This window comes from Mytilus galloprovincialis, chromosome 2, assembly GCF_965363235.1.
Source record: "Mytilus galloprovincialis chromosome 2, xbMytGall1.hap1.1, whole genome shotgun sequence".
NCBI classification, from domain to species: Eukaryota; Metazoa; Mollusca; class Bivalvia; order Mytilida; family Mytilidae; genus Mytilus; species Mytilus galloprovincialis.
In genome coordinates this window covers 10640523-10655408 of record NC_134839.1, presented here as the reverse complement: position 1 = coordinate 10655408, position 14886 = coordinate 10640523, and the positions used below count along the sequence as shown (strand labels likewise).

Here is a 14886-nt window from a genome sequence, read left to right as displayed (position 1 = left end):
ATACCAAATGGACATTCAAACTCGTAGGTCAAAAATAAATCGACAGTGGCATGGCAAAAACAAAAGACCACACTCCAAACAACAGTACACAACATATAATTCTAAAGACTGATCACCAATACGAATCCCATCAAAATACTGGGTTCTCAGGTAGGATTCCTTATTTGAGTTTGAACAATAAGAAATGATTCTTTTTGTCATCTGTAATATCTTACAATTACATTTTATTTATTATAAGACTATTGAACAATATCAGTAACAGAAATGTGTCTGTTGTCACAAGCTTGCATTGGGGAGTGTGGGGAAATTAGTACCATTGCATTCAATCTGACTGATGTGGTGCACCATATATCTCAATATTATACATTTTTTTTAACTACAAGTGGTTAGATACTTGAATTGTGGCATATTAGACATCTGCACTTACAGCAAATTGATTACTTTAGTCTCCTATCAATATTTATTTGTATAAGACTCTATTTCGGATAGTCATCTTAAATTTCGAATAAACAATTTTGAAATCTTATAATTTCATAACAACATTTCTCTAGGGATTTGACCGTTCAGAAAGCTGACAATATAATACAGTATGCCTGCACGAAATAATGATTTATCTTCGTTAACTGCCTCTTGTAAAGTGCATGAGACATTTATCTAGGGTACGGGGGTGTATTGTAACGATTTTCTTTCTCGTGATAAGGTCATTTCGTCACGAAGTCTTTCTTGTCGTCTCAGGATTTTACTCAATGGGATTAAAACTGTGAATGACAACGTTTTAAATAGACAATGGAATATAATTTCTTGCCTTCCCCATTAAGTTATTTTGTTACCACTGATTGAATAGCATGCAAATAGATAACTCCCTGTAATAATTCATTCATAATCAGTTCTTTTAAATCAAGGTTGGGTTAAATATTCGATGTGTATTAAGGTTTACAAAGTAGATATACTTGTTATTTATATCATTTCCAAGATAACATTAAAAAAGCATTCACGTCCTTCATGATGAGGTCCTGATATGGTAAGCTTTTGTTATATATATATATATATATATATATATATATATATATATATATATATATATATATATATATATATATATATATATATATATATATATATATATATATATATATATATATATATATATATATATATATATATATATATATATATATATATATATATATATATATATATATATATATATATATATATATATATATATATATATATATATATATATATATATATATATATATATATATATATATATATATATATATATATATATATATATATGTATATGCGTTATTCTCTGTACACTTCATTATTGGTAAGATAATTAGAGGAAAGAGGAGGTACGATTGGAGTCAGCAGCTGACCCCAGCATTTGCAAAAAAAAACTTTATTATTTGATACGATACACAGTTAAGCAAGTGTGATATAAAATGAATAAGATCATTTCATTAGGACCCTTTAGTACAGGTATGAAAGTTGTGATGTCACTTTGACGTCATCAAACACGCTGGAATGTGACATTTTTCACAAAGATTTGGACGACAACATTATATAGGAGCAAAGTCCTTATCCTTAACATGTTTTACATACATACAAATCTTTGTATAACACACCTTCATCGAAATATCTTTTTGTAAAAGGCTTGTTCAAATAAGGCCTTCGGAAATAGTGAAATTTAATTACTTTTGGAGTGTCAAAAACTCGTTGGAAGTACTTGATAAATTGCATGCTTATATTGGTGATTTTGAATCTGTTCAAAGTTTTGATTTTTCTACCCTATGTACCACATTGCCTCACATTCTCATTAAGAAAAAAAATCACACACCTAATTAAATGGGCATTTAATAAGTCAGAATGTGAATATATATGTTTAAACTCTTTTAAGTCATTTTTTAGTAGCAATAAACAAAAAAACTATGTCAATTGGACATGCTTTGATACTATATCTGCTTTTGAATTTTTACTAGATAACATTTTTGTTCGCTTTGGAGATTCCGTATATCGTTAGGTTATCGGAATTCCAATGGGGACTAACTGTGCACCACTTATTGCGGACCTGTTTTTGTATTGCTTTGAGTTACAATTTATGACAAAAATCAGCAAAGACCCATCGAAACAACCTGTGATATACAAATTTAATAATACATTTAGATTTTTGGATGATATTTTAGCTCTCAATAATGACGACTTCAGTATGTATACTAAAGAAATTTATCCTGTTGAACTTATCTTAAATAAAGCTAATACTAACAATGACCACTGCCCTTTCCTCGATCTTGATATATATATCATTAACGGAAAGCTTAATACTAAAATTTATGATAAAAGAGATGATTTCTCATTTCCTATCGTTAATTATTCATTTTTAGATGGTGACGTTCCCTTGTCACCATCTTACGGTGTTTATGTATCTCAACTTGTACGATTCGCTCGTGTATGTAACAATGTTTTAGATTTTAACGAGAGAAATTTATGTATTACTGAAAAATTATTACACCAGGATTTTCGATATCACAAACTAGTCAAAACATTTACTAAATTTTATCATCGGTATAAGGACATCATTCGTAAATATAGCTCAACATGCAGACTTCTTATACGTTCAGGTATTTAACATCCAATATTTTATGGAAATATTCTTTATAAAGCACAAAAATGTCAGTATTCACCTCAGAAGCTAACAAAACCTTTAAATAGACTTATTAAGAAGGGATATAGTTACGATATTGTTGTCAGGTCATTAAAGATTGCATATTTTGGCGTTAATATTGATTCACTTATAGGGTCTTTGCATCTGAACTAAACACATTTATTATTAATGAACCAGTTGTTGGCATGACACGGGTTATGTTCTTCTCATATATGTTATGATGGTATGATACTATACCCCTCACGGGGAGGATTGTGCCTGATATTCATATGATGAAGACATAATTTTTCAATCAGTTTAATTGAAGTCCGGAGCTGGCATGTCAGTTAACTGCTAGTAGTCTGATGTTATTTATGTATTATTGTCATTTTGTTTATTTTCTTTGGTTACATCTTCTGACATCAGATTCGGACTTCTCTTGAACTGAATTTTAATGTGCGTATTGTTATGTTTAACCCCGCCGCATGTTTGCGCCTGTCCCAAGTCAGGAGCCTCTGGCCTTTGTTAGTCTTGTATTATTTTAACTTTTAGTTTCTTGTGTACAATTTGGAGTTTAGTATGGTGTTCATTATCACTGAACCAGTATATATATGTTTAGGGGCCAGTTGAAGGACGCCTCCGGGTGCGAGAATTTCTCGTTGCATTGAAGACCTGTTTATGACCTTCTGCTGTTGTCTGCTCTATGGTCGGGTTGTTGTCTCTTTGGCACATTCCCCATTTCCATTCTCAATTTTATTGGTCTCAATTAGTCTCAATAATAAATGATATTGCCTTTAACAAATCAGGATTATGACAGTTGTTATCCATTCGTTTGATGTGTTTGAGCTTTTTGATGTTGCCATTAGATTTAGGGACGTTTTGAATTTTCCTGGCGTTCGGTATTTTTGGTGATTTTACTTTCTAGAATGCTCTTGATTTCGCGGTTGTTTTCTAGTACTACTAATAAGTTAATATCTAGTTTACAAAAATCACAAGCTATGCAAGGCTTATGATTTTGTTTGATTAGGAGCACAAGACGTGTTTTTCATTGATAAAATTACTACAAAAAGGCTATTAATTCAAAACAGTTTGCAGTCCTTATCAATTTAAGAAATTGAAGAGTATTCAAAAACCAGAAAGTCCCTACATTTTGGAACGCCGGCTAATGTCAACTACGTCAGTTGGAGAGAAACTTCCTAGCTTGGAATGATTTTAACACTTTTCAATTATTACATTTCCAGAAAATGATGGAATCCAATATATTTTATGACAGCAACAAGGTAGCTGACTACTTGACTGCTGAAAGTATCCATGGGACAAATATTCCTTAGGCATTTGTGCTTTGAGTCCATAGAAGACTCATTAGTGTTTTTGAATCGTGACAGTTCGATGGTCAACTCAATAAAGAAGTTAAGGCATTAAAAACTAACAAGTTATGTCAAATAAAGCTTAGGTCATCCATAGCTGAGAGCGGAAAACTTTAGTGTTGCTAATGGTTCTGACATTTTGTAAATAGTTTTAAAGTACAGAGATTGACCGCATAAAAAACGAAAATAAATTTAAAGCTAAATATACATATACCGCAACATACATACCCTTTAATCAAACATACAAAATCCATGTCCTACGTTATTCATTAAGTGAAATGTACATCCTCATCAAAATCCTTTTGACCTTTTATTTGAATATAATTAAAGCCTTGTGTATGGAAATGTCAGGATAATATGACCATTAATAAAAACGTCGCTCGAAGTTACAATTATGACATCTCATACACCTACACATTGTTTGATAATATGTGCATGAAAAAGTAACCGGACTTTTTTTTTTAAATAAATGTAAATTGCAAAAAAATAAAATTTGGAAACGAGAGGAAAAATGTACAATATCTTGAACAATATACTTCTCTATTCGTTGCAGTTCGACAGTAAATATATATTTTTGAAAATGTTTTGATTTTTAGCCTGTTTACGAAAGCATCTTTATAGTGTAATTATCAAAGCTTGGTTCTTAAGGGCTAGTAACTTTTGTTTTTCTATAAATGATATCGTTGTAGGAAATTGTGGATGAGAAAACATAGCAAGACTTCATTTATGATTTTACTAATATGACTTAAAGAACGTTTTGTCCTGTTTGGTGTCTGGAATTACACAACCAACCCTCTATTTTAATAGCTTTGGATTTGAAAATATTTTGGATTCGAGTATCACCGAAGGGACAATGATTGTCGAAAAGCGAATCTGGTGCAGACAAATTGGTATCGTTTATGTTATTACTACCACTGGGTCGATGCCTCTGCTGGTGGAATGATAGTTCATAAGGGTATCATCAGCCCAGTAGTCAGTACTTCAGTAATGGCATCAAATACGGATTTTGTGTTATTTAAATTTGCTGTTACAAAATTTTGGTAATTAATTAAAATCAAGGAATGTATCTCCCTCATGCATAGGAACCTGATGTACAGTAGTTGTCGTTTGTTTATGTAATTTATACGTGTTTCTCGTTTCTCGTTTTTTGTTATTTCATATAGATTAGACCGTTGGTTTTCCCGTTGGAATGGTTTTACACTAGTAATTTTGGGGCCTTTTATAGCTTGTTGTTCGGTGTGAGCCAAGGCTCCGTGTTGAAGGCCGTACATTGACCTATAATGTTTTTATTTTTTTTAAATTGTCATTTGGATGGAGAGTTGTTTCATTGGCACTCACACCACATCTTCCTATATCTATCTATAGCTCTGATTCCTTGCCTAGCTTTTGCTATTTTTTTTGTCCTATTTGGTTTATAGCTCTTCAGTTTTGAAATAAGATTTTCAAATATTTTGGCCTCGAGCATCACTGAAGAGACACTGATTGTCGAAATGCGCACCTGGTGCAGAAAAACTGGTACTGTTTATGTTATTTTAACAGATCTGACTTTTACATGTGGGATATATAGAGAGAACATGATATGCTAGATTATACACATTACCTGGTTCTACTGGAATCAATATCGGATTGTGTACGAGTACCAGTCTTCATTCCAAAACTAATTGTCTCAGTGTGGTTCGACGTCTCCTTAACGTGGTCACATGACAACTCTTCTAGTCTATTGTGTTAGAAGCGAGTCGCTGAAAATACTTCAAATCTTCAGAACAAATAACTATCATTGAATATTTTGAAAAACATTAAACTTATAATAAAGCTTCACACAAGACAACACGAAACATTTTGTAGGTGAATTTTCTGAACACTTAAAAAACGTGACGTTAAAAAATCCGGGAAATGAAAATGACAGGATATATTTCCAAACATATTTCCTGAATGTCGGGAACTGATACACTCAAGTGATTTCCCGTATATTACTCAAATTTTGAGATATTTTAAGGAAATCTCTATAAGACACACGTTAAACATTACATTCGATTGTTCGAAGACCATTTCTTTTTATGATTGCTGATATTTTTTTAAAGCGTCTTTGAATTTTCAAACTGTAAGCTCTTTCATCTTTTCAAAGAAAAATATAATTTATTATGTCAATTGACTCTAATTCGAGTTAGAAAAGATAACCGTTCTAGTAATTATTTGATCTAGTTTACCTACCTCTGGATGCTTTATATCTCATCTTTCATTTAACTAGGTTGAAACCCCACCACAAATGCACTCAAGACACCCGATTGGTTTGATCAGAGCAAAGGGTTTAATTTATTACTACCGATTTAGTATTTTGTTGATAATGTCAACATATCAATTCACTGTATTGAAAATCACTTTCATATAAATGTTACATTTTGATAGTCAAATTAAAAATCTTTGGTCCTTTTTACAATGTTTTTAAATAAATTAAATTTTAATTAATACAAAGCGACCCATACTGTAAAAGGGCGTCATGTTCCTTAAGATAAAGACCATTAATTGTATTGAGTAATCAATCACTTTACAATGATTTTTATATGAAAAATTGCAATGTAATCGCGTGATCTTCTAAAATAAGAATCTCAACCTGCAGAGGTATTCAGTTATAATATAAATATAACAACGGACATAAAATGACATTGGGTACATATACTAAAACGGAAAGATAAAATTGTTTATGGCGTGTATTATAATTTGACTGAAGTTATTTATATATTATCATGATGCTAATTAATTCGTATGTTTGTGTTTGAATATTGCGACAGTTATTTTTCTGACATCTGTTTAACATAAAAAATGAACAAGTGAAGAGAAAAAAACAACTACTTTATTTTTCCACCTAAAGGAAAATATTTTATACAACCTTGAATTAAATACCGGACTTGTTCAAGGGTTGTAAATACGGGACATTTTGAACTATAAACTACAAAATAAGTTAACGTCATCGATAAACATAGCTCAAAAGGCAATAAGGAACTATTTTTTTTAACCCTGAATGGTGCTTTTGAAAATGTTCCCTATACATAGGCGGGGTAATAATTTCTTAGATATTATTTTGGGTTTCTTTATAATCCATTATGTTTGTTGATGTTGTGATTCTTAAAGAACAATAGCACTGTTCAAACGCATCCGTTTTAGGTTGAAGTAACCGATTTTTGTCAATTATTATACAAATAAATCTTTATTTGATATTCAAAACATACACAAAGAAGTAATCTAGTAGGATTTCAGTTAACTTTCTATATTTATATCATCTTGTATAATAAGTGACTGTCATCAATCGCATGCATATGACTTCACGAACAATTTACGGTAAGACTGTTAAAAGTGTAAGCATCATAGTCAACTCATTCTTATATTTCATACTGTAGTCCTTCGGTCTTAACACACATATACGTTTAAAGAATCAAATATTACGATAGTCCTTGATTAATTAGCAATGGAAAAGGATACGCCTTATAGGCAAACTAAGATGTGATTCTAAGAAAACCATTCTTTAAATATAACTAAACCGGCTACATTGATAGTGCATGGATCAAATAAAAAGTTCAAATATATTAATGAAATACCAAATGGGACAGACACATACAGAATATTGCGGGGTTAAACATATTAGTTGGCACCCAATACTCTCTCTAAAGGGGACAGTAGTGTTACGACACAACATGAGAACAAACTTTAAAATCAGTAGAAAAAGGCTTAAAACTTATTAGATGGATACAAAAAGAAATACACATAAGAAGAACACAGAGTGGACGTAGACGGGTATTTGTACATCCCAACAACAAAAGACACTGAGAGTAAAACAGTTGAAACGAAAAATATATCGGCCTGATTTATATCCAAAATAATGAACGATAAACAAATACGATATATACAGCAACAAAAGGGAACCACTGAATAACAAGCTTCGGCAGATACAGACACGACATTATAAATGATTTAATATCTATTCACAAACGCTATGTAAAAGCGTGGTCAAATCTTTTAAAACAGATCGAGGAAAAGATAAGGAAACAGTATGCAAATGATTAATATAAGTTATATTTTTTATACAAGTATTAATGGTCTTCTTTACATATATTTGCATGATAATAGACTTACCTTGACACGGCCTAGACAACGGAAGTTATAATGTCATTCCATTTATTACGATAGGTCACACTCAAAAACTGGTACATTAGACGAATGATCTTGTGCAATTCACTAAAACAAAAAACAGAACCATTATCAAACGGTTGACTATAACAGGTGTCGTTCAAAAGCTTATACCAATTAAAGTGACAGTTTGTTAACTTTCAAATATATATTTAATTTCATTGGTGACATAAATATATACAGCATGGGCATGACATACATGAAATTTTATATACAAAAAAAACATGCGCAGTTTCAAAGTAAAGATTGTTAAAAAGATAATCACAACAAAATGATATAATATTTCAATCAAACTACTACTAAAAAATAATTCCTTACCTAATGAAATGGAAAGGCCGGATGATCTTTGATCCGTATGTCACCTCGATATTGCCTGCAAGACATTATGACATTTAAGTACAAATATCTGAACACCTTTACGACACTGTCATTATAACACAGGTGAGAATCTTCCTGCTGACAGTTATCAAATATTTATTTTACCACTCATGTTACATTTTAGCACTCTTCATACTTAAATGGTATTTGCATTTTGCAGCTAATGATATGTTATCTTATATAATTCATTGAAAATATGCTGAATCAAGATTTAATGCAATTTAAGATTCTCATTTAGTAGTTTATATATAATATGCACGCAATTTAAGTATATTGCAAATACTTAAAGGTAATAAGTACGTAAATGGGTGATGTCGAGGATTTTTATGAAAGTTTGAATGGAGGTCGAACATATTGGAGTACACAGAATATGAATGAATTTTATACTTGAGTAAAAGTATTCTGAATAACAAAAACATATATATGTTGTTCTACGATTTCAAAAAGGATTTCCTTTAAATGTCAACTGGAACTCTTATATACTAAAATGTGGAAATTTGCCGAAAAGTCAAACGCAAGCGTTACGATGTCACAGTAATACAGCATGCTTTGGAATAGAGAACAATTGAAATTGAATAAGGAAAAAAGAAAAGAAAAAGGAACAGGAAACGCATCACTAATAAAGCGAGATATTTTATTTATCAGAACGTGCATTTTTTCTCTCACTTGTATCAGAAGTTAATTTGTGGCAATGAATTTAACTTGAACGTTTGGTTGTACATGTAGAAATATATTTCAAACGGGATATCGAAATATGTTTTCCTAATTTTACGACATGACCTCTACAGTTAATGCATTAAGAAACTATCCACATTAACGTATTGATCCTTGGAATGAAAAGTATTTTTTAAAGATTATCAATTAAAAATTGCAGTAAGCTTTTTAGATATTTTCTTTATTTATAGAGGTACTTTTTACAGTTTAAATACGTAATTAAACATTTATTCGTATCCAGTAATAAACACAAATTTTATTTTTTCACATGACACAGTCATATATTTGCTTCTACTCGTATTTGATTATGAGGCTTTATACCAAATCCAGTGGAGGTCTACCAGTCCACATTTTATTCTGGGAAAATCATTTAAAGTTTCACAAAAGTAATATAATAATCAACCATTCACCGATTTAACACATTCAAGTTTATCTATAGATATACTGAATATAAAGTTGTTGTTACATACAATAACATCAAATGCATAACAAAAAAGACCAAAATAAAACACTAAATTTTGAAACAATTGTAAAAGTTTATTCCTGAAAAACAACGTTTGCGAAAACTGATTGATACTTAAAAGTAATAAGTTTAGGGGCTGGAATGGCATTTGTCAATATGAAAACAATCAGACGACAAAAAAAGACTAAGGCTTTTTCAAAGAAACATACAGTCGTCAAAATTAGATAAGTGTCCACACAGTGAGATGTCGCGCTTTTAATCATCTTTAAAAACTGTCAATAAATTAAAGCAGAATCTGTCACAGATGAAACTCCCCAAATAACACAAAAAAACCAACAACATTGCAGTATCATGACTTACATTTTTGGTAAAAAATCATTGACGAAGTTTCTGATTTTCAGTAGGCACCTTTATTATATAATTTAGCCTTTCGTAGTTTAGTGTGGTTCATTTCGCTGAACTTGTATACATAATTGGGCAGTTGAAACCGCCTCTGTTTTCGGGATTACTCACTGCTTGGAAGACCAATTTGTATTGTAGCCTTGATTTTTTCCTGACCTTTGTTCGGGTTGTTATCTCTTAGTCACATTCACCATTTTCATTTTCGATTTCTACATGAACATATTTGGCAGTGTTATTAAAAAGGTAATTTCCGTCCTACATGAATTTTTGCATTATGAAACTAAAATTGGCTAGTTTATTTTATGGAACGTATGTCACTACTTTAAAAAAATAGTTATCTCATGTTACACAAAACTACTTCAACTTCAATTTGAGATGACAAAGATCGCAACTAATTAACCCACTATCAATGTCTCTGTTATTCAAAGCTCTTTTACATATTTGTTTTATAACTCAATTCTAAGAAATGCAAAGGTACCAAAGTAATTTGAAACAGGATATTTTGTAACTTCAAATTAATACAAACATACAAAGATCAAAGAAAACACCCAGTCTCAATTGCACAAAGCCCCTATGGAGGTCAACTGTATTGACGGGATAGGCATTTATTGCTAGGCATGCATTGACTTATCTTAGTTGGTTCAATATAAGCGTGTTTAGAATGATAGATTAGATTATGTAACATATATTTTTCATTGCTAAAATGATTTTTATAACACACACAAAAATATAATAAAATGAGGGTCAAAATGTTAAATCAATATAAATTACATTTACTCGAGATAAACGGCAATGAAACACTAACTCAAGTATTTTTACACAAACACATACAAGCAAAATAAGCTTATTTTAAGGATCCGTCATGAAACATTGTATTTCGCATTAATTCTGTTTTTTTTTTTGTTAATGCTTAATTTCAACGCTTAACATAACGCAATGGGCGGGAAACATTACGCCATGGTAGAAATCCCGAGTTGTTGTCTAAAGATAAATAAAAAGATGTGGTTTGCGTGCCAATGCGACAACTCTACATTCAAGTCACAATGAATAAAAAGTTAACAATTATAAGTCAAAGAAAGGCCTTCAATACAGAGCCTTGACTTACTCCTAACAGTAAGCTATAACGGACCCCAAAATAAATAGTGTAAAACAATTCAAAGAAGAAAACCAACGTTCTATTCTATATCAAATAAGGTGAAACTAGAAACACCTATGATCAACACCAATTAACGAAAACCACTGAACAAGACTTTGGACAGCTAGGGGCATAAAAGGGCAGCGGTTTTGGAAAATTTAACAGACGCCCCTCTTCACGCTAACCTGAGCCAGTAGTGTAATATTACTACATAAAAAGACACTATAAAACATATATTGAAATGATAACTCGATCAAAAAGACATTTAAACAAAAACAATAAAAATACACTGAACAAATAAATTGATCTATGACAATATTAATACAATATTAAAACGTAGGTATGTATATAACATAGACATTACAGGTAGTAATAAAAAAAAAATGTAGGAAGAGTGTTTTTAAGAAAACTCTTACCTTGGACAACATTGGTTATTAAGGTAGTATATTCATCAACAACTTGAATATAAGTATACATTTTTATTAAGATGAACTTCAATAAAATGAATGCCAAAATCCTAAACATAAATCTTGAACTTGCAGTTTGCATTTATTTAAGAATTGAATGCTTCTTTTTGTTAATTCATTAAGGCGTAAAAGCATTCTAAAAATGTGCACACGGTCAACGCTTTTACAACCCTATGAAATTTCTATATGAAGCATTCAAAACTAATAATTACTTATTTAGCTAGGATCATGAATATACGATTTCCATCATATTTTCTTTCATATATATAATACATATATATATAAAAGGGTACAACATCACCAAAAACCTATCAAAATCTTGAAATTAATACAATTTAAGCGAACGCTGGAACAATTTAAAAATTTCCAAACACGGCGCAAAAACTACAGAGATATGCCAAAATAAAAATAGTTATTTGCGATGTGAACTGGCACAACTCTAAATTCCCAAAGGAAGTGTTACCACATGACGATGTCTGACTTGCCAACAAATACTGAATACTCAAACATTTACTTGTCACTCCACTGGGTCTGTGTACACAATATTTTGTAGTGTAACTTGCAAATTTAGAATGTTGTATACATTCTTCAGTGTCGATGTGGCATGCAGTATGTTGGCGAGACAGAACAGCCATTCAACAAACGCATGAATGGTCATCGTAGTGACTACACCTGCAAGCCCGACCTCCCCGTAAGTCGTCATTTAAGATCACATGGGCACGACCAAGCTGATCTAAAAAAACTTACCATCACCATCATAGATCACAACGAGGATTGGTCAAAGGCCGACAGACTTGCTCGGGAAAGTTTTTGGATAAGGAAGCTCAGGACAGTTTCCCCAGAGGGCATTAATGAAAAAACATGGAAGAGTCACTCATTTTCCCTACCATTACTAGCTTCCTGTCATCACCCGTGTCCAGTAACTCCGGCTTACGTACTGGACACTTACACTTTTCAGGAATTTATGAATTATACTAGTTTTAATTACAGTTGGCAGGGATGTGTAAATACACAGCCACGTTCTATTACTTAACCTTAGTTAATTCATTTGTCATCGTGCTATTACCGAGAAAGGATATCTGTTATCCGAAATATCTAACATATTGTTAGTTTTATTGTGTTTTTGGTGATGTTGTACCCTTTTAGACTTGTTATATATTAAATTTTTAGTGTACTGAATCATAATTATATGATCCGTCGCCCCGTAAGATTTATCGTTGACTGTCATTTAATATACATATATATATATATATATATATATATATATATATATATTTTATTTCGTTTGAAATTTGGTTTTTTTCCGTTTGCTTTTTGAAGTAATTATTTATAGATGAGAACTAGTACAACTAGTTCTGATACTGGTTCTGAAACACAATGTACTACACGTATTTATAAAGTTTGATGTTAGGTGAATAAGGCACGAGGAATCTATGGTGGGGTTTAATAGTACTATATATTAACTTTTGCATTGAAATGTATTAGTATCGAAGGTGCTCGCAGTTACGTCGAATTGAAGTTGGTCACATTGGTATGTTTACAGTTGCTGCTATGTTTATTGTACGTACAGGCGTTGGAAGTATTAGCCGAGGAAAAAGAAACGATGCGAAAGATGAACAATGTTATACGTCATGTATTTATATGTTCTTTGAATCGAAGAAATCTGTATAATAAAGTGAAGTAAAATATTGTAAGAGAAAATAATATGTTACTGCGAGCAATAAAATTAACGGTACCAATTTTCTTGCACCAGATGCGCATTTCGACAATACATCTCTTCAGTGATGCTCGTGGCCAAAATATTTGAAATCCAAAGCTTATATAAAAGATAAAGAGCTATAATCCAAAAGGTCCAAAAAGTATAGCCAAATCCGTGAAAGGAATCAGAGCTTTGCATGAGGGAGATACATTCCTTAATCTATAATAATTTCTATCATTTTGTAACAGCAAATTTTAATAACACAAACAATCCGTATTTGCATGCCAGTACCAAAGTATTGGGGGGGTGGGGGGGGGGGGGGGGGGGTGGGGGCTAGGATGAAATTTGAAAAAAATAAGCAGGACAGGAGTTTTGAGTAAAATAAGAAGGCAGGATGAGACACTTGCAAAAAAAAAGAGTCAGGACGACAATTTAGGTAAAAAAAAGTCAGGAAAAACTAAAAAAAAAAAAGGCAGGACCGAACAGAGTGAAAAATAAAAAGGCAGGACAGAGATTACAGCTAAAAAAAATGCAGGACAAAATTTTTCATCCTAGCCCCCCCATAAAAATCAAATGGTAGCTCCCTTAGACAAAAAGCAATATAAAAGAATGACGAAAGAAAGTTTTTGCCTTTTTAGCTGTAAACATTATACTTGCTTATAGGCAAGTGTTTATTTAATTAATCTTTTAGACAGAAAGCAATATTAAAGAATCGCGAAGGAGGTTTCGCCTTTTTAGGCGTCAGTATTATTTTCACAGCAGTAATATTTGTATCTGTATATTACCTTTTATCCGTATAACATCGATTAAGTAAAACAATGACATATTCCATACAACTATGTACATTAAGAATATAATGCATCAAAATAATAGTCCCTATCAGTGCCATGTTTCAATGATATTGGCCAGGAATCAGTCAAGATTGCAACTCAACTAAGAGATCCAAATCAGTCTTTACCGTGTTTATTTTGAGATACATGCAGTTAAACAATTTCAAAGGGTTATATTTTTCTAATTCTCCTATTTTTTTCAATTATATAAAATATATACTAAGTAAATTACCTGCTAGTCTAGCTAGTGTCTCGAAAAGATACATGTATATGGGGAGTTCTGAAGTTTGTGTTATATAAATACAGGGTGAGAAGTGAAATGATCAACCTCTTAATTAAACAAAGTGTGGGTTTGATGACATCGTATGACAAACTAAATCACATCAAAATCAAATTATACTACATTTAAGTATTTGCAGTATAAATGATTCAACATACTTGTTACGTAAAACAACGTCAAATTACGTCAGAGTTCATCCAATTGTAAAACATGAGGTTTTTACGGTACTCAAAAGAAACAAGTAAAATTACCAAACGGAATAATTTCAAGTGATTAGCAGGAAGTAGCAACTTGTGCAAAACGAATTTTTAAATTATTT

General features: G+C 31.4%; 1 protein-coding gene across 2 annotated transcripts in view; it reads right to left on the bottom strand.

Moving 5' to 3' along the window:
* Positions 1-14559, bottom strand: part of LOC143062860 (uncharacterized) — a 47249-nt gene extending 32690 nt beyond the window's left edge. The window contains exons 1-4 of one of the 2 annotated variants that reach the window (XM_076234677.1): positions 14520-14559; positions 8518-8572; positions 8146-8247; positions 5618-5756 (exon numbers count right to left, since the gene is read on the bottom strand). The gene's annotated coding sequence lies outside the window, so the exon portion shown is untranslated. Of the gene's footprint in view, positions 1-5617; positions 5757-8145; positions 8248-8517; positions 8623-14519 lie in introns of those variants that run through there. The other variant, XM_076234676.1, reaches the window with a different exon arrangement.
* Between the last annotated feature and the right edge of the window lie 327 nt (positions 14560-14886).